General features: G+C 38.5%; 1 long non-coding RNA gene across 1 annotated transcript in view; it reads right to left on the bottom strand.

The window, feature by feature from the left end:
• The window catches only part of LOC138142057 (uncharacterized), a 60,094-nt gene extending 42,561 nt beyond the window's left edge, over positions 1–17,533 (bottom strand). Inside the window, exons 1-2 of the long non-coding RNA XR_011163333.1 lie at positions 17,045–17,533; positions 6,097–6,237 (exon numbers count right to left, since the gene is read on the bottom strand). This is a non-coding gene — a long non-coding RNA (uncharacterized lncRNA). The remainder of the gene's footprint in view (positions 1–6,096; positions 6,238–17,044) is intronic.
• Positions 17,534–18,410: the final 877 nt, after the last annotated feature.

The following is an 18,410-nucleotide window of genomic DNA, read 5'->3' as shown; positions in this document are numbered from 1 at the left end:
GAGAGAGAAATTACTTTAGGCAATGGTGGTTGGGGGAAGTTTCATGAAGGAATTAGCATTTGAATCCAGCCTGAAACAAAAGGCAGCATTTGGAAGGGGATAGCTGGGAGTGAAGGGCACTCATGCCAAAGGAAATCATGAAAAAAGTTATGGAGACATGTAAGAATGTAAAATATTTGGACAATGACGGTAGTCCTATTTAACTCAAGTCTAGTTAGCATGAAGTACAGTAATAGCAAACAAGAGTGGAAAGGGAGTTTACAGAGGTAGAAATGATGGAAATTAGCTCATAATTGTATATAGGGAAGAGGGGAGAAGAGTTTGATGATTTCAAGTTTTCGAGACTAGGTGATAGGGAAGGTAGTTGTATTACTAATAGTAATAAATTGAGTAGGAAGACTCATTTTCCTGAATTCCAATCTGGCCTCAGACACTTACTAGCTGTATGACCTTGGGCAAGTTATTTAACCCTGTTTGCCTCAGTTACTCAGCTATAAAATGAGCTAGAGAAGCAAAGGGCAAACCATTCCAGTATCTCTTCCAAGAAGACCCCAAATGGGGCCATGAAGAGTCAGACATGACTGAAAAACCAGTGGACAACGAATCTACAAATGGTTTATTGTTATTATTATTATCAATTATTGTTCCTCTTTCCATAAATCCTTCTAGAACATCCACCCAATGTATTCTTCCTTTCAGTTCTAGCAAGAGATTTGCTCTGGGAACAGCAGTCTTAAGGATAAGCCAGCTAGCATATTGTTGGTCCATTAACCAAAGAACACGGTTTCCACTAGACTGCTCATATTTCATAAATCACCAAACAATTGTTATAGCCCATCTGACCAAAAAGTCCAGTTTTAGTTTAAATCCAATTATTTTGATGGATAAAAGTAAGAATTAATTAGATCCCCTTTTCCTAATCTTTTTTTTAACCAAATAAGGTGATGCAAACTAGCTTACTGAACTGTGAAACTAACATCTTATGTCTGTAGCTACATATCATTTATAAAACTAGGTCTTAAATTAGCTTCCCTACCTGGTGAGGATTCAAATTTAAAGGGTTGATGACAGAAATTCTATTGAGTTTCTGATTCACTTTAGTCCCAGGCTTCCAGTCCTAAAGATTCCTGGTAACTCCACCCAACTATGAAGGTACATCAGCCAAGATAACTGAGACTTTCCACGAAGTACTTCCCTGGGGACTTGGTAAAACTTAATTTCTTAGATTTACATCATGATGGCTTACTTAAATGTTCCTTTTTAAAGACTAAATACCTTTGAGTTTAGGGAAAGTAGGGTTGGTTTTAAATTGTTTGTGGATATATGTGAACTGACAACATTGCAAAGCTACTAAGTAAACTACTCGATATTATTCGATATTATCAGAACTGTGTTTCAGCCAGTCCAGTGAGTAATGAGTCAGATAAGGGTGTGTACAAATAGTGTAATGGTGGGAGAAGGAAATCATCAAAATTGTTCACAATATCCTTTGGTATTCAGTTTGTCGATAAGAATTAAAAAAGAAAGACAATGTTGAGAATTTTATATAGTTACAAGGATAAGAAAGGGAGAAGGAAAGAGAAGGAGGTACTGGGTTATTACTAGAAGTTCTCAATTTATAACTCTTTTGGTTTATTGTGAATCATAGACTCATATAGCTCAAGAGCTCCTTAGAAGCCATCTAGTCCAATTCCTTCATTTTACAGATGAGGAAACTGAGATCCAGAGAGATTAAGTGACCTACTCAAAGTCATGCAGGTAGTAAGTGACTGAGTCATTCAATTCCACCCAATTCAACAAGGATTTATTAAATACTGCTCTATGTTAAGTATTATGTGAATATAAAGCCAATAAAAAATATTGCAAGCACTCAAGAAGTTTACATTCTCTTAGGGAATAATAGCATATGCACAGATGAATAAATATAAGGTAATTTGAGGAGGAAAAGAGCATTAATAAGTTGAAGTGACATTGGATAAGAATCAGGGAAAACTTCTTTAAAGAAGAAGGTCCTTGCTTGTTTGTTTTTAACAAATGGTATACTTTTTAATTTCCAAAATATACAAAACAGAGAGGAAAAGTTTATCTCTAGGACTAACAATTTGGGGAGCCAGATGATACCCTGAATAGAGTGCATTCCTGAGCTCAGATTTGACCCTAGATCTGAGCTGAGCTCTTGAGGAAAAATGAAATACTTTTAGAAACCAGCAGAAGAGGAAGTACGTCTCAAGCATAAGGGACAGCCTGTGTAAATGTGTGGAGTAGGAAATTGTTGTGACATACCTATGAGGCCAGTTTGGTTATAATGCCAAGTTTGTCAAGGGAAATCATGTGGAATAAGGCTAGTAAGCTGGAGCCAGAGAGTGGAAAGTCTTAAATGGAAGACAAAAAGTTTGCATTTTATCTTGAAGACATCCATTCTGTTTATCCTAAAAGGGATATGTGTGTACTTGTGTATGTGTGTGTGTATTTGTGTATGTGTTTATGTGTGGTGTGACAGAACTATGTTTTAGGAAAATTAATTTGAAAACTGTGTGGAAAATGGGCCTTGGATCCCTGGGTTCTCAAAACCTTTGCAGTTTGGTAGGACCTGACATGGTCTTTGATCACCCCAGGTTAGTGACATATGATGTTGAGGCATCAGAGTAGGATGCAACCTGAAATTCTGCCTTAATTAATTAATTTTTTTTAAAGCAATTGAGGTTAAGTAATTTGCTCAAGGTTACATGGCCAATTATTTTTTGTGTGGGTGCCAAGTATCTGAGGCCAGAACCCATCCCGGGTCTCCTGACGCTGGAGCTGGCGCTCTTACTCACTGTGCCAGCTGGCTACCCCTCCCTTTTTTAAAAAACTTTTCCTCTATTTTATTTTATTTTTTGCTTTTTGGAGCCAGGAAGGCAGGGCAATTGGGGTTAAGTGACTTGCCCAAGGTCACATAGCTAGTTTTGCATTAAGTATCTGAGGCCAGATAATTATGCCTTAATTTAACCAGATGGAAAGAGCTGGACTGGGAGGGAGGAGACCTAGATTCTGGTCTTAGTTCAGCACTTAATAGGAATAATTTTTTAAACTGTTATCTTGAAAGTCAGTCCCTCCCAGTCTCTTCCTCTAAGAGTTGGTGTTTCTGAGTTTGTTCATTCTGGCAGGCAGTCAGTCAACAAGCATTTATTAAGTCTTTACTATAGGCCAAGTACTATGCTAAGTAGGTGCTGGGAATAGCCCCCTCCCACCTCCCCAAAGAAAAGGCAAAAACACAATCATTACTCACATTCTAATGGGAGAGACAACATGCAAACCACTATGTATTCCTAAAAGAAATACAGGATAAATGGAAGGTAATCTCAGAAAGAAGACCCTGGAGTGTGTGTGTGGCTGGGGTAGGTTTGTGGAACAGCCCAGAGTCCAATGTCACTGGACCAAAGAGTACATGGCGGGGACTAAGTTTTAAGAAAACTGGAGAAATAGGAGGGGCTAGGTTGTGATGAGCCTTAAAAGCCAAATAGAGGGTTTTATATTTGATATTGAGGTAACTGGGAACCATTGGTGTTCACTGAATAGGGCTGTGATATGGACAGACCTATGGGCAGCTAGGTGGTGCAGTAGATACAGTGCTGGGTCTAGAGTAAGGAAGACTCATCTCTATGAGTTCAAATCCAGCCTCAGATACATACTAGCTATGTGATCCCAGGCAAGTCACTTAACCCTGTTTGCCCCAGTTTCCTCATCTGTAAAATGAGTTGGAGAAGGAAATGGCAAATTGCTATAGTATCTTTTCCATGAAAGTCCCAAAACAGGTAACAAGAGTCAGACATGTCTGAAATGACTGAACAACAACAACCTGGACAGACTTGTATTTTAGGAAGACAACGTTGGCAGCTGAGTAGAGGATGGAGTAGAGTGAGGAGAGATTTGAGGCAGGTAGACCAACCATCAGGCTATTGCAATAGTCTGGACATGACGTGGTGAGGGCCTGAACCAAGGTGACCACAGTGTCAGAAGAGGGAAGAGGATTCCTAAAGTATGGTCTCTTTGCACACCCAGTCTCTTATAAAAGCCTTTCATCTGGCTATACTGTACTTTTAATCATATTCTCTGTCAGTTTTCCTTAAGATATGTCTGTTGATAAATTCATTACCTTCACTAAAATTCCAGGTTCAATGAAATTCCAATGAAGATGTTGGGCTCTGGAAAGGCAGACATGACTTAAAACCATAAAAACAGGGGACACTTCAGGTAACATCACTTCTTGCCTCTGGTTGGACTTTGTATGTCCCTAGTTCAAGGGTTAACATGCCATATGCGCAACCAGCATGAAGGACCAGAATGATTAGCATCCAGGAAGAATTAACTAGAGATTCCAATTATGGAATTTCCAATAAGACCAAGAATCCTGAACAAACCAATGCAGCTGTTGAGGGCTCAACACAGTTGCTAGAAATTACTCACATGGGTCAAGTATGGGGCTGCCAGCTTGTCTTCCTTGTTACTGGAATGTCATTAGTCATGCTTCAGACTTCAGGGATGAGGGGCCTGCCTAGGCAATGTCAGTTCTCATGTTACAGCAAGTGAGTCACATATAACCTTGATGGAACTAGCACCTGAATGAAATTCTGATATTTTAAACAACTATAGAAAGAGGGAAATCAGTGCTTCCAAAGAAGAGAAAACCAAAGCACCTCTTGCCTTAGAGCCAGGAAATGAATGATTAATTCATTTTAGGGTTTATTGGTCTCCTCCTTAGAACTAGACTGTCTCCCAAAATTATAAAGAAAAAAGACAAGTGGTAGTCCACTGGACAAAATTCCCCTACTTCAACATCATTGAGGTAAAACATTTCTTCCTGTCACAACCATAACCAGCAGAGGATCAATGGGTCTCTGCCTTAGGGTGACAATATATGGTGGAGAATGATGGAGGATGCTTCATTTTGCAAAGGACTGTGGTCTGCAATTGCCCTCCACAGAGCTCTTGCTGGTTTAGTTTTGCTGATTTGGGTACTATTTTCTGGCAAGTTTTTGCTTTCCAGACAGACGCTATATGGTACAGACCATATGCAAAATTCTACCCCTTTTCAGATACCTATTTTCTAGTGACCACTGAAAGCTTTTTCACATGCTAAGACATTCAAAATAACTGTTGACTCTAATGAATATAAGATCTCAGAGCTAAAAATGACCTTGTCAATAATCTAGTATAAAGCGTACGTTTTCAAGTTGTGGAAATTTAATCCTTAATAAGTTAAATATCTTGGCTTGACCTCGAGAAAGTCATTGAACCTGTTGAGTTGACTAGAACCTGAGACCCAGAGAGGTTGCATGATTTAACTAAGGTCATATTGCAAGTAAGATAGAAGATAAAGAACTCAAGGGCTCCTGAGGCTTAATCCAGTGACCATTAAAATAGAATCCATTACAATAAAACTTTGCAGAATTTTATAGCTAGAAATAACCTTAACTATCAACTAGTCCATACATTTTAGTCTGCAGATGGGGAAACTGAGGCCCAAAGCAGTAAAATGATTTGCCCTAATCATCTAGCAAGTAAGTAGCCAAAGTAGAACTCAAACTCAGACTAGGACTAGGAGTTAGGACACCTGAATTTGAATCCCTCCTTAGACATTTAATAGCTGTTACCCTGAGGAAATCACTTAATTCCTCTGGGCCTCAATTTCCTCAACTGTAAAATAAGGGGTCAGACTTGATATCGCTTCTAAAGTTCCTTCCAGCTCTAAATTTATGATCTTATGATTCTACATCTTTTCTCCTTTCTTTGTCCTTCTTTCATTTCTCCCTCCTTTTTCTCTGTCTTTCCTTCCTTCCCTCCTTCCTTCCTTCCTTCTTTCCTTCCTTCCTTTCCTCCCTTTTACCTTTCTTCCCTCCTTCCTTCTCTCCTTCCTTCCTTCATTCTTTTGTGACATAAATATCATGTCAATCTTTGTAAATAAGTCCTAGGGAGTCCCTGAGTTGCATAGAAATAAAGCAATGTTGCCAAATGATATAGCATGATTTTTGTTAAGTGTGTCACCAAAATCCAGATATGCTATTGCAGATAAAAGAAAATTTATAAATAATTTTTCTTATTATAAATTTTACTTACCCAGCTTATGTAGTATAGCAAGTATTCACAAGATAAAGCTTGCCTTTTTTTTTGTATGCACTGATATAGCCTCAATCTTCCAAAGTGTTGACATTAAAGCTTTCAGTGTACTCTGATTTCTCACAGCAAAGGATGTTTATGCTATGAAAGAAAAAATTTTGAGAAATCCTGAGGTTAAGTGACTTTCCCAGGGTGACATATCTATTAAGTTCAGAGACAAGATTTGAAACTAGGTCTTCCCGACTCTAAGCCCAGGAAGCTATCTATCATATGGTTTTAAGTATGACAAATATGAAGGAATTATAACTTTAATACCGAGGAGCTAGACACAGAAAAGGGTCCAATAACAAGACATGGATCTAGTTATAAAAATACTGTCACTCCAGGTGTTTTCTTTATGAGATACAAACCAGTCCTTTATATGAATCAGAAAAGAATAGTCATTGGATGAACAATGATTGAGGCATGACCTTGGGAGGTCCCTAAAAGATAGAGCCCAGCAGCTAGAGGGCAGTTAATTTGGGGCAGAAGCCAGTAGTTAGGAAAGAACTCAACTATTCATCTTCATATATTGGGGTAGAGGAGGTGAGATTTTCTCTTCTCACTGTCGTTTACATGGCGTATAACAGTGGAGTTAATTACCTAAAAGGAAATACCTCGCCTAACATTTGGAGAATCAGTTCCAGCTTCAAGGAGAAGCAAAGAAAAAAACAACAACTATGGACTTAAGGGAGAGATAACTTTGGCAATTGAAAGTTGATCTGAAAAGAAGAGCAGAACCTGGAAGATCAATTGAGCAACCAACCTAGCAGAGATACTTTATCTAAGGGGGAGCTTTGCAAAGACCTCACTATGAGAAGGACATTAGGGCCCTATAGTTTCAGAGTTATGAATGATCTTGTCTATATGTGTGTGTATGTATGTATATATATATTTATATATATATATATATATGTATGTATATATGGCTTACAACATTGTTTTTTAAGGTTGTTCCCACTATTCTCATGGAAAATGTGTATTATCATGGAAGAGTGTGCCCTATATTTCTGGAGATGGGGAGAATGTTTTGTAGTTATGCCTCACTATGCTATCTTATAAAATGCCTTTGCTATAAGCAAAGTATCTATTGGGATGACTGAAATTAAGAAGTGCACTGGTGAGGACTTGTGAGGTATAATGTTAGGTATACAGAACTATAGGCTATTGCCTGAACCTCACTTCAATAGCCACCCTCAGGGGAAGTGGCCTGGAAAGGGGACTGCAAAAATAAAATAATGCAAAGTGATGAAATCCTAATGAAGCTGCTCCCAGCCCCAATATTCTAACTTCTTATGAGCCCCACTGAATAGCAGGCATGTCCTGATTTAACCACACATTTTGACTTTAACCACACCTCAGATCCCCTGACTCAATATAGCCACTGCCCCAAACTAGCCATTTCCCCCAGATCCAATTCACATGTTTGAACAGGTGTGTCCTTATACTCAATCATAATCACATCATCCACTGAGCCCAAGACAGGAGGACCACAATACCTATCCATCTTGACCAGACGGGATGACAATGGCTAGCCAATCAGAAAGCAGAACGAACAGGATGTTTGACCACTGAACCATAGAAGGAACCCTTCCGCTATTACCTAATTCCTTAACAAACCCTCCTGCCTTTTTAATATTCATAATTTCTGTTGTGTAATCAGCATCATTACACTATAATTTTGCCCGTGTTGCCTTACTAAGTTGCTGGTTCCTCTTGGAACCTAGCCCACTTCTGAGGGGTGTCAGTATTCAATAAATGCCTGTACTTGGATTAGAGAGGTCTGACTCTGAATTCTTTGAGATGGTTCCACCACAGCATATCATGAAACTGCAACAGAAAGCATCACCTTGCTTCTACAATGAGGCTTTTTGACAACAGATTATATAGTATTCTCTGCTTTCCAAAGGACTTAGGATTGCTATAAATTTTCAGGATAGGATGGACATACAGAAGTGTGGTTATCACAGTTCTAAAACAGCAGGTATCTACTGACCTTCTGGTGACTTCTGGTACAAGCAATTTCTGACTCCCCAGAAGGAGTAACACCCTGTCAATTCTTTTTTTAATTAAAGTAGCCACATAATAATATGAATAAAGAAATATAACTGTAGATATCAACATAATACTCTTCATTTTCTTTGCCTAAGGATTTCAAACATGAAAATGCAAGGCACAGCAGATACTCCCATATCATCTCATGTCTCGAGAAGCCATGCTTACTTTGAAAAACTTTTGGGGGATTGCCAAGGATGTTACATCTCCATTGTTTTTCAACTTTCTCATGTGTGAATCACACATGTAAATGGGATGGAAAAGCTTTTGGAATGGCTGCCATGAGTGGCATAGAACAGAACAAAGTCCAAAGCATTCACTGAACTCAGTCAATGGCTTATAATTCTTCTGAGAAAATATGAAATCTATATGCTTTGTATAATCATAGACTCTGAAAGTTAAAAGGGACATCAGAGGTGTTCTTGTAAATCTACACCTGAATAAGGATTCCTTCTGCAATTTTTATGACAAGTGAACATCCAGATTGCTTAAAGACCTCAATAGGGGAAAACCAACACTTCTCAATCCATCCCATTGCACCATGACAACTCTGATTGTTAAGATGTTTTTCCCCTCATATAAAGCCTAAAAATGACCCTTTGCAACTTCTGCCCCTTGTTCCTAGTGCTGCTCAGTGGAGCCAAACTGAGCAATTCTATTCCCCTTTCAGCATTAGGGCACTTGACTTACTAAAGGGAAATTTTATAATTATCTTGTTCTTTAAAATTTTAAGTAAAATATTTTTACAACTTTTCCTAAGGTTTTCCAGCTTCTCTCCTGTTCTCACCTGCACTGGGGTGCTAGCCCACAACATAGGGGAAACCAAGGTTTGAATTCTATATCTGACCCTTAGTTAGCAGGATGACTAAGTGTAAATCACTTATTCTCCCAGAACCTCCATTTCCTTGTCTGTAAAAATGAGGATTTTTTTTTACCTACCTTACAGGATCTCCTTAGAAAAATCCCCATTGAGGATTAAATTTGGCAATGCATGTAAAATGTTTTGCAAACCTTGTCGTGGTTTATTAACTACAATTGATATATCACACTAGCCTATCTCCCACATTACATTTAGAAAATTCAGGACTTAAAAGTCCTAAGTATGGAAGTGGGTTCTACAATGGTAAGATCATGTCTTTGGAGCTCTTGACACCAAACAACCAAATAAAGGGGGAAAAGTCCATTTATTCATCAGACTGTGTTCTGTGTTAGTTTATTTGATATATAGAAAGCTCAGTCAGCCTCGACTTCTATTACATGTCTTCTTCATTTAAGCATTGCATTTAGGTATAAAAATAAATAAGAATGTTTTTCTCTTTAAAGAATACTTTTCTATTCTGATTGGTAAATTTGAGATGTAAAGAAATTCAAATGTAAGAAATTTAATATTATTCATGAAATATCAAGGCATCCAGTGAACAAATAATAGTTTAACACAATTATGCCTTTAGGGTCAGAATCTAAAGAAAATATATTGGTGAGGGAAGGAAAGCTGTAACCTAATATTACTAGGCATTTTATATACAGTAGATGCTAAAGAATTGTTGCAGAAAATTGACAGCACAAATGCCCTGAGCTAAACATATTGATTAAAAAAAGGTCAACATATTAGCAAGTCTGTCTAACCTTCTGATCTATTAGTCCCAAATATTGAGTGTAACCAGGGAAACCAGGAAGAAAATGGAAAGCTTTTAAATAATAAAATGGTCTTTATCTTCCTGAGATGAGATCTGAATATCTACATCCATTTCTCTGGTGCTTTTCCATGTAGTTAATAAGAATTTGACAAGGGTGGTTATTGCTGGGTAAAAACTGAGCCTTTAGCTGTGAGCATGTATGCATTGAAGGGATGGGTTCTGTGGAAAAAGCATGTAAGTAAACCTGATTTCAAAAGGTGGTCCTGACACTAAATATCTTTATAACTTTAGGCAATGCACTCCATCACTCTGAGACCTATCCTCTGACTGATTTTTAAAGCTTTTCGCAGCTTGATCCATTCCTACCTTTTCAGTCTACTTAAACTTTACTTTCATCTACATTCTCTACCATCCATCAGCTATGGTTTCCTTGTTCACACAAGATACTCCAGTCTCCTACTCAATGCCTTTTCCTTGGCTGCCACCCAAACCTGGAATGCTTGTGTCTGTTTCTTGGCTTCCTTCAAGTTTCAATTTAAATCCTACCTTTTAAGAAAGGTCTTTCCTGGTTCTCCACCTCCCTTTTACTCCTAGTGTCTTCCCTTAGATTAGAGATTATCTCTAATTTACTCTGTATTTATCTTGTATATTCACAGTTATTTGCATGCTGTCTCTCCTATTAAAATGTGAGCTCTCTGAGGGCAGGGATTGTTTTTGCTTTTTTTTTAAACTCAATCTTTCATCTCACCCAGATTGGAGTACATAGCCTTATCCCACAACCATTTAGAAGGGGAGCTTTGATCTGGACCATTTCATACTTTTTTTTCTTTTGGGAGCAGGGAGGGGAGGGCAAGGCAATTAAGGTTAAGTGACTTGCCCAAGTTCACAGAGCTAGTAAGTGTTGTGTCTGAGGCTGTATTTGAACTCAGGTCCTCCTAACTCCAGGGCCAGTGCTCTATTCACTGTGCCACCTAGCCACCCCACATTTCATACTTTCTTAGCACAGTGCCTGGCACATAGAAGTCACTTAATAAATGCTTGTTTCCCTCTTTCCTTCCTTCCTTCCTTTCCTTCCTTCCTTCCTTCCTTCCTTCCTTCCTTCCTTCCTTCCTTCCTTCCTTCCTTCCTTCCTTCCTTCCTTCCTTCCTATGCCTTCATTTCCTTATCTGCAAAATGAATGGGGTGGATTAGATGACCTATATTTATCAGCAATAAGTAATCTCTCTACCTAAATATAGATATAGCCACTGATAATGGCAATATAACAAGGCCAGTATGCATAGGTAGTGGGTATAGCAATTATAATATCTGGAGGCTGTTGTGCTGTATTTGAGAGCATGTGGGATAGAAATTCATGAGACCTCAGTTCAAGTCCTGACTCTGACACTTATTAGCAATTGAATTCCCTTCTCAGAGTTTTAGTTACTTAATTTATAAATTGAAGAGGACAGTAGTTGAATCATCTCCCTCACAGGATTGTCTTAAGAAAAATTTTTGTAAAAGTTAAACTGCTGTAAAAATCGAATTATTATTAGTCCTCCCAATAATATGTAAGCAATGGCTTAACCATATGGAAGAATCCAGATAATCCAGTAAACTAATACATTGGTGTTAACCAAGGGCATGAAGACCTTTGCAGCCTCCATGTTCCTAAATGGCTTTGTGCTCAATGTCCTCCACAGATCTACCATCTGTAGAATCCTACTTTTTCCCATATACTATACCATTTCCTAATACTGAGATGTTGTGGAAGAGGTAGGGGTGGGAGTGGGACAGAGGAGAGTCTGGGTGCTGGCCATTACTGCTTCCAGATTTCCCTAGTTCCAGATTCTATCCCCAATGTTTTCTCATGGACCCAGTTTTTGTCATAGGTTGCCATTCCTGTCTCAAGCTGACCAATGAATCAAAGTGGAGTTAGGTTTCCAGGGCTTTTCTTGCCTACTCCCACACTTATAAGACCACTAGAGAGTAGCTGCCTAGAGTAAGTGTAATTGGTAGAAAGTTTTTTTTCAAAATAAGTAGATAAGTTGCTGTATGTATAGTCAGGGGTTATTCTGTTCTATGAAGTTCTCAGAATGATGCTTCTGGGATAATTAAATCTATCGGCAGTTATTGGTGTACAGAAGACAATGCCACCTAATATGGATGTCCTCATATGTTGCTCCTTTCTCTTCTCAAAAGCTGCTGCCTTTAATTAATGAAACAGCAGGACTGGCTGCTTTAGGTCATGGAAAATCCTTTGAGTAGAGTAATTGTCTTAACTCCTCTTTACTGCTTCTCATTCTACCATTTCCACTTCCCTTGGTGTTTTTGTCTCCTCTCCTTCAAGGCACACTTCTGTTATGAAAAGGCAGTGTGGAATTATGGAAAGAATTGAAGATCTGGAATCAGAGAATCTTAGTTCAAATTATGACCTGACTGCTTGCTACCTATATGACTCAGGGAAGGTCATTTTCCATCATTTTTCCCATTGGACAAGATGACTTCTGGGATGTCTCTTGGATCTAACTTGGTGATCCTGTGAAGCCATTTTTGATTAACTCACCCTCAAATTTAGTAACATCGACTCGCTCCCTCAACCATCAAACACTCCCTCCACACTTCCTGCTTTGGGGTTTACACACTTGGTATTTGTTCGTATATTTTCTTTATAAAAGTTGTCAGTGTCTTTTTCACATCTATTTATCCTTCTCCTGAGCCATAGCAAAGGGAAGGACACCTAGAACTTCATCCCAAGTACTGAAGTTTAGAATGTTGTCAGTATTCACAATCCTTAAGCAGGGCAGAAACAAATGAGCTCAGCACTTAGTTAGCAAAAATAATTACTTAAAATAGGAAGCTACCATATGGCACATGCTTCCTCCCCCTGGCTACCACACCCCAGCTGTAGTTTGCTTTTCCCCCACCCCCAGACATTCAGTTGTCTTGCTTGTTCCTGGTGTCTCTGCCCACAGGGGTCAGTGTGTATGTTTCTCTGTCTTTCTCTCACTCTCCACTGAACTGGCCTTTTTAAAAGGTTGATTTGAAGGCATTTTGTGTTACTTTTCCTGTGTATACTTTAAGAAGCTTGTTCTGGGCATGAAACAATGTTAATATCAATATAGGCTGTCTCACACAAAAATGGTCAATTGCTTGAGCAATGTATTTGGTATTTCACTCTTTCTAGTATAATTTTCTTCAAAGAATGAGTATTCAATAAGTGTTGTTAGCCAAATTTAGACAAATGCTATTCTTGTACTAATTTTATGAGATAAGATCCTACAAGACATACAGCAGCATGCTCATACCCCAGATCTTTATTGATATTTTTTCCTCTTTTACAATATTCACACCCCAATGAGCTCCTCCTGTCCCCTCCTGGTAGAACTCTCCTTTGTAATCAATAAATGCAGTGAAACAAACAAAAGTGTATTTATCAATCTGAAAACATAAGCCTCATTTTACATCTCTAGGTCACCACTTCTCTGTTGAGAGCCAGGAAGCATGATTCACTGTCTTCTGAAGTCATGACTGGGCAGATGTGGCATTTTGATATGGATTTGGAGACTCGTTTTTGGATGAAGATTTTGATTAGTTTGAGCTTTGGCAGCCATGTTTTGGAAACTCATAACTATATCTCCACTCTTACCCTTTCCCCTTTACCACGTTCTCCAACTTGAAAACACCAAAAGTTGTCTTGGGTCATTGTGTAGCCCCTCAGGGAATTAAGTCAGGTTCTGATGACTTTACAGAGCAATTGGGCAAATTCCCATGATGGCTAGTCCATGAGGTAGTACTTCCAAGGGTGATAAACAGCTTTAATTAGATTATGTAGCTATACAAATGCTCAAGAAATATCTTTTTGGGGATAGTTCAGCTATCAACCAAATAAGGAACAAGAAAAGTCAAACTATGAAACTAGACATCAAGTATATTTGCTATTTTCTTCAACATTGATCCACTGTCATTAGGACATAGAATCAGAGTAGTTTGTCCACTTGTCTCATCTCTGTAATGATCAATGACATTCATCTATAAGATGACCAGTAACAATTAGGGTTATAGAGTTTATCTCTGTATGTTTGCTTGTTTGTGTTTTCTTTTCTTTTTCTTTTTTGTCCTTCATTTTTGAAGAGGACCAATGACTTCATGGGATGAACTGGATTTAAGTGAGGGAGAAACTGAAGAAAGTTGTCAGCCTCCCCTTTTTACTAGAGTCATCAAAGTCCAGTGGCAATACAAAAGTTAGGATGACTAGCGATGGCCCAGGGTGCAGTGGATGACCTTGGCATCTTTGATGTCTGACCGAGCTCTAGGTGCTCCACAGTGCCTGCTTCAACCTCTTTCATAGCAGTTGGAACAAATTGTTTTCATCTTCCCTTTCCACCAACAAAAGTTTTCATAAGCATGGGGTGGACATCCCCCTAACTCACCAATGCATTTGAAGCCTATCAGTTATCCTCCACTTGGTTTAGCCCAATCTACTGAGACAGGTAACAGGTGAGTGCCAGATAGACACCAAAGGTGGATTAGCAGCCTTGACAAGGACTCAGCAAGCCCTCACACCAGAGATGCTGGTCCTCCTTGAACACCCCATATACCCTATCTCTGTATAAAAGCTGAATGGCTACAACAGAGTTTGAACCAGCAATCTTGACCTCATGAATATCCTACTTTGACCAATTCGCACAGGTCACTCAGAACCATCAATAGCAAATCCAACAGGTTAAACAAAAGTTATATGTGTAAAAAATGATAATCATGATAATGACTTAGAGATCTGATAGAGATTATCAATTTTATTTTCATTTTGAATAGTGAAGGGGTTGTCTTCTGGCCAGATATGGATTCCTTTGGTTTGTGAGGAAAAGCAAGTTGGGTGAATTTTTGAGATTTTCCAAAAGCATTTTCATACCAAATGATGTAAGTCTATAGGGGATTGTTGTTGTCATTGTGAAATGAGGGGGAGAAAATTTTTGAGTACAAAATGGAAAACCCTAGAGCTATTTGAAAGCAGACAACTCAATATCTCAAGAGGAACTATGATTATTAGTTTTGGTGCAGAGCACCAAGACTCCACTGTACTTAAATGTACATACTAATTTTTCTCCATGATATCGATATTCAGGGAATTCATAACAGCTGCTGTAGACATATTTTGCATATATTCCATAATGCTTACTGAAATATTGATGAATTTGCATGTAATACATTATCTTTCAAAGAAGCACTAAATAATTAAAGTGTTTTTAGAGCATTTGACCAATATAGACCAACAATAGCTAAAGCATTATATCAATGGGGTTATCTTTCTTGCAACTTGTATGTTTGTAAATATTCATCCATTTCCCTAAGATTGTCAAATTTATGTGCATACAATTGGGAAAAAGAATTCCTAATTATTCTTTTGATTTCCTCTTCATTGGAGGTAGATTCACCCTTTTCATTTTTGATACTCATAATTTGGTTTTCTTCTTTCTTTTTTTATCATATTGACTAAGGGTCTATCAATTTTGTTGGTTTTTTCATAAAACCAGCTCTTGGTTTTATTTATTAATTCAATAGTTTTCTTAATTTCAATTTTATTAATCTCTCCTTTTGTCTTCAAAATTTATAATTTAGTATTTAATTGGGGATTTTGAATTTGTTCTTTTTCTAGGTTTTTTAATTGCATGCCCAATTTGTTGAGGTCCCTTTTCTCTAATTTAATCATGTATGCACTCAGGGATATAAAACTTCCCCTAAGAACTGCCTTTAATGCATCCCACAGATTTTGGTATGTTGTCTCATTATTATCATTCTCTTGAATGAAATTACTGATTGTTTCTATAATTTCTTGTTTGACCCACTCATTCTTTAGGATTAAATTGTTTAATTTCCAAATAGCTTTTAGTCTGTCTTTCCCTGGCCCTTTATTGCATATAATTTTTATTGCATCATGATCCAAGAAGGATGCATTTAATATTTCTGCCTTACTGCATAGAATTATGCCCTAGAACATGGTCAATTTTTGAGTATGTGCCATGAACCTCTGAGAAGAAAGTATATTCCTTTTTATCCCCATTCAGTTTTCTCCAGAAATCTATCATAACTATCCTCTCTAAAATCCTGTTCACCTCCTTAACTTCATTCTTGTTTATTTTGAGGTTGAATTTATCAAGTTCAGAGAGGGGGAGATTAAGGTCTCCCACTAGTATAGTTTTGCTATCTATTTCTTCCTCTAATTCCTTTACCTTCTCTAGGAATTTGGATGCTACGCCACTTGGTGCATATATGTTAAGTAGTGATATTGCTTCATTCTCGATGGTGCCTTTTAACAGGATATAGTTTCCTTCCTTATCTCTTTTAATTAGGTCAATTTTTGCTTTTGCTTTATCTGAGATAAGTATTACTACCCCTGCTTTTTTTACTTTAGCTGAGGCATGATATATTTTATTCCAACCTTTTACCTTTACCTTGTGTGTATCCCTCTGTTTCAGATGTGTTTCTTGTAAACAGCATATTGTAGGATTATGATTTCTAATCCATTCTGCTATCCATCTCTGTCTTATGGGAGAGTTCATTCCATTCACATTTACAGTTATGATTGTTATCTGTTTCTTTCCCCCCATCCTATTCCTGCCCCTGTTAATGTTCATATTTTCCCTCCCTTCTCCCTTCCCCCCCTTAAGTTTTCCTTTTGACCACCGTCTCCCTCAGTGTTCCCTTTTCAGACCCCCTCCCTTTTCCTCCCCTTTCACCTTACTACTTCCCTCCCTACAAACCACTCCCACCCCCCTTTTGTAACCCTTTCCCCCTCCTACTGCCTGTAGGATATTGTTATACTTAATTTCTTCTTCGCATCAAGAGTGACAGGAACAAATCTCATGCGAAGCTCCTCTCCCTCCGCTCTTTCCCTCTAAAATGATACTTTTTGCGTTTCTTCTCCATAGAGTCCTATGCTTAACTGGTTGTTATCCCCTCCTTGTACCAGAACCAATGAGGGTAAAGCTCATATGCTTCCCAATTCCCTCCCTTTTTTTTCCTCTGCTATACAGTTTTTATGCCTCTATGAGTGGCATAATTTACCCTTTTCCACTTCTACCATTCTCTTTCTTCCATTGCAGTCCCTTTGTAGCCCTTAACAAGATTTTTTTTAATCGTCATTTTGTGTATTTTATAATCATACCCTCTACTTGTCTATAACCAGTTTGCTCTTCTCAAATAGCAGGGTATGTGTGTGTGTTCTCCTTGTTTACCTTTCTAAGTCACCGTTGCATCTCGTAATTGGAGGTTGAATTTTTCATTGAGTTCTGGCTTTTTATCAAGAAGGTCAGGAACTCTGTTATATCATTGAATGACCATCTCTTTGCCTGGAAGAATATGCTCACTCTCACTGGGTATGTGATCCTTGATTGTAACCCGAGCTCTTTTGCCTTCCAGAAAATTGTATTCCACTGCCTCCAATCTTTCAGTATAGAGGCTGCCAAATGCTGTGCAATCCTCACTGTGGACCCTCGATATTTGAATTGTTTCTTTCTGGCCACTTGAAGTATTTTCTCTTTTATCTGGTAGTTCTGGAGTTTGGCCACAACATTTCGAGGACTTTTCAGTTTGGGATCTCTTACAGCAGGTGTCCGGTGGATTCTCTCGATTTCTATTTTACCCTCAGTTTCTAGTATCTCAGGGCAGTTTTCCTTAACGAGCTCTTGGAGAATTGTTGTCCAGGCTCATTTTTTCATCATAATTTTCTGGTAGGCCTATGATTCTCAGATTATCTCTCCTGGATCTGTTTTCCAGGTCAGTTATTTTTTCTTTGAGGTATTTTACCTCTTTTTCTAATTTTTCATTCTTGTTGTTTCGCTTGGCTAATTCTTGGTTCCTCATAGAGTTATTTGTTTCCGTTTGGTTAGTTCTGGTTATTCACAAATCATTTTCCTTGGTTAATTTTTGAAGCTCCTTTTCCATATCATACACTTTTCCTTTTAGAGAGATGTTTTCCTCATTATAATGTTTTTCTAATTCTGCTATCTTCATTTTGAGAGAATTATTCATTTTGTCTTCTATCTCTCTCATTTTGTTTTCAAAGTTCCTTTTTATCTCATCTAGGAGAGCCTTCTGTGCTTGGGACCCATTCCCTGTTGAAGTTTCAGCTTTGGGTGTGGAGTCCACATTATCTCCCTCTGAGGATAGTAGGACTCCAGAGTCTTTGTCTTTGTAGTCTGCTTTCTACACATTTTGAGGCAGGATCCTAGCCAAGCTCTTCCTCTAGGATCCCAAGCCTTTATTGTAGAGGGTTTTGCCCTGGGGCAAGAGTTACTATGTTTTCAGGGTCAGAGGGAGGGTTTGGAGCAAGTGAGGTTCACTCTGTCATCCTAGTCTTTGGAGGTCCTGAAAGGGGCTTTAAAAAAAAATTTCTGGGTTATGAAGTGGTAGCCCCAGGAGTGTTTGCTGTCCAGGACAGGAGCCCCTGCATTTGCTTCTTACCTTGCTCTTTCCAGTCCCAGCCCTTTGGTGATACGCCTGGTAGTGGACCTTGTGGTTGGTGGGAAGACTTGCCCTCAGAGTTGATCAGGCCCCGTCCTGGCCTGCGTCTGCCGGCCATTCCTTCCCGGCCTATGTCTG

This window comes from Petaurus breviceps, unplaced genomic scaffold (assembly GCF_028583685.1).
Source record: "Petaurus breviceps papuanus isolate PSGF00001 unplaced genomic scaffold, PetGlider_PUasm1.0 90515, whole genome shotgun sequence".
Lineage (NCBI taxonomy): Eukaryota > Metazoa > Chordata > Mammalia > Diprotodontia > Petauridae > Petaurus > Petaurus breviceps.
The sequence above is the reverse complement of the archived record's forward strand: the minus strand, read 5'-3'. Positions and strand labels throughout refer to the sequence as shown.